The sequence below is a fragment of the Capsicum annuum genome, chromosome 12 (assembly GCF_002878395.1).
Source record: "Capsicum annuum cultivar UCD-10X-F1 chromosome 12, UCD10Xv1.1, whole genome shotgun sequence".
Classification (NCBI taxonomy): Eukaryota; Viridiplantae; Streptophyta; class Magnoliopsida; order Solanales; family Solanaceae; genus Capsicum; species Capsicum annuum.
In genome coordinates, this window is record NC_061122.1 from 164,860,122 (window position 1) to 164,863,121 (window position 3,000).

General features: G+C 35.8%; 1 non-coding gene across 1 annotated transcript; it reads right to left on the reverse strand.

Moving 5' to 3' along the window:
• Positions 1-2,689: 2,689 nt before the first annotated feature.
• On the reverse strand, positions 2,690-2,796 carry LOC124889869. The gene has a single exon (XR_007048782.1). It is a non-coding gene; the product is annotated as a small nucleolar RNA R71 (small nucleolar RNA).
• Positions 2,797-3,000: the final 204 nt, after the last annotated feature.

Genomic DNA, 3,000 nt, shown 5'->3' on the forward strand with positions numbered 1-3,000 from the left:
ATATATATGCGTATTTGTATATATATATATAAGTTCTGGGAAAAAGAATCCGAGTTTAGCATGCATTTAAAACCTTTACCTCAGCTGTGTAGCTTTGTCGTCCTAAAGCACCCACGAGCAATATGGGTTTAGCTCCCCATGCTGAAAGGGCCCCAATGAATGTAGCCACATGACCAGGGAAATACCCCATTGGGATGACTAGTAAATCCCCCAATATGAGGTGTAACATCATGCACACGATCCACTAAGACCAACCTCATACCAAAAAATATGAGTTTTGAATTTTGGTCCCCCTAGGAGCTCTACCTTCTATGGATTAGCTACAGTTCTCTCTTTAATGGTCAATTTAAATCCTTTTCCAAACAATCTATTTACCATTTACTAACCAAGGTCATTTAGTGGTGGTATCTTCATACCAACCATTCTTGCAAGTACTATCCATAGAAAATCACATGTAGGTACATGGGACCTTAGGTGCCCTTCCAATTACCATATTAAATCCACTTGGCAGAATTCGTACCACACAAGCATAAATTATCCATTTACCTTTCCAAACCATTTAATCCATGCACAAATAGGACTTTACTAAGTTTAAAACAAGCAAAAGTTCCATTTAAAAGAAGTCAATGCAATATACATATCTTTATAAGCATTTTTTCAAAAACATTGGGGGCATAATATATATCCAAAACCAATTCCAATCACCAACAAATCATTCTCATATAATCCAATTATCTAAAACCACCATAAATAAATTTAAAAACATAATTAAAACCACGAAAAATCATAATCGACTATTTACAAACAAAACCTCTAAATCATATTTGAAAACCCAAAATCATTCAAGAATAAATCATAAAAACCAATAGTAAAATCATGACTTTATTTGGAACTAACAATGAGGGAAGAGAACATGCCTTATACCAAAGAACTGATGGAAGGAAATCACCAAAGCAAGCTGCAAATTAGTCCTCAAGATGAAACCTTAGCTTTCTTGCCCAAAGCTTTTAAGAGGATTTTAGATTGTTTAGGAGTAGTTTCTAAGTATTAAAGAGAGAAATAATAAACTAAATAGCCTTCCAAATAGGCTAGAATTCATAGGATCCTATTAGGGTAAGTAGGGAAATCTCCAGATTACCCCCACTTAAATTGCATAAGAAATCCCATGACGGGCATACGACAGACCCATACAAGTCGTACCCTTTCGATACGAGTAGTACCTTCCACTCATATCCTACCCCAACCCCTGGACCCAACTCTTTCTAGCATACAACTCATCCAATAAGTCGTGTCCAAAGCATATGACCTGTACCTTCCATCCATATCCTTGGCAGAATAGTATACCAAGAGGATTGAGTATTGTCCCCTATACAAGTACTAGACATGACTCGTACCCAACCATATAACTCTTATCCCCCGAGTTGTATCCTTTCCAGTAACCCATCCATCCCATCAACCAATATTGGTCAATATATAATAGGACCATACCACTCATACCTCAACATACGGCTCATAACCTGGGGTCGTATTGGGTCTGGAGAATGAAATTCTAGGAAAAATTCTAAGAGCCAAAACCCAGGATGTAATAATTGTATCCTTGCTCAATGATGTAGTTGTAATGTCCACTTAGGTAGAGGATTAGAGGTTAAGAGATCATGATGATACTCTAAACATTGTGAATCAATAACCCGATAATCAACCAAACTACAATAAGAATAGAGATTTATGAGATTGTTAAAAGTGTCTCAACCCTTGATTTCTCATCATTATTGTTTACAACCCTGCTTACATTGCTTTTGTCGCATTTTGTTATTGCTCTGTTAATTATATTTTTACTTGAAACTTCTCTATCATCTTGATACTTTAAAATGCTTAATACATTTATGTCGAAAAATGAAGTTGTTTGAACTACTAGTTACATTTTTCTCAAGGGTATGATATCTGACTATCTTAGCCACTATATTACTTGTATGATTGCATGCACTTGCGTGTGTATTAGACCACTCCAATTTTTGGTGCCGTTATCAGGGACTACTATGTTTGTTATTTTCTAAATTTATGGTTCTTGATAGTAAGTTTTAAGTGTTAACGACTTGATCTTAGTGACTGACTTTTACAGGATTAGCTGAATATAGGATTGGCGAGAGATAAAGAGTTGGTAAAGCCTTATTTAGAACCAAAACTTGTATTTTAATAGAGGTGAAGAGATTATTATCCAATTCAGCAAGTTCAAATAGTAGAGCAAAAAGATCCTAATCTTATTGATCCAAATGCTAGACGTGTTCTGGCACTGGTGATTCATGTTATTCCTGCTCAAGCAGTGACAAGACCTATTCATGAAGTGGCAATCTCACTTACCAACCATGCTACAAATAGCATCCACATGCTAGAGGCAGGTGGTCGATTTGAATTAAAGCAAAATATAGTGTATTTGCTATGCTCAGCTGGGCAATGTGCTAGTTTTCCACATGAAGACCCACAATAACACATACAAACCTCCCTGAAATTTAGCAATACCTACATTCCTATAGGGATATCTACTGATTATGTCAGACTGACTCTCTTCCCCTTTTCTTTAATTAGGGAAGAAAAAATATGGTTACATGCTAAACCATCACTCTTCATTACTTCTTGTGATGATTTGGCTCGAATGTTTCTAATTAGATTCTTTTCATCAGGGAAAACTTCATATTTGAGAAGAGAGTTTCTGAGTTTCAGGCAGAAAGAAGGAAAAAATCTTTACTAAGCTTGGGAAGGGTTTAAGGGTATGCTTAGGAATTGCCCTCACCATCATCAGTATAACGATGTTCTTATTCATACTTTCATAGAGGGTTTAAAGCCAAATACCAACAAAATTAGCAGTTGCAGGTTTAAAAGAATCAGACCACAACTCAAACCAGTAATATTGAAGAGATACTAAAAAATATTATGGCTACTTAAGCTAAGTTGGTGGCAATTGTGAAGAGCTAGTAGCCGATTACTAAAAAATTAGAGATACAG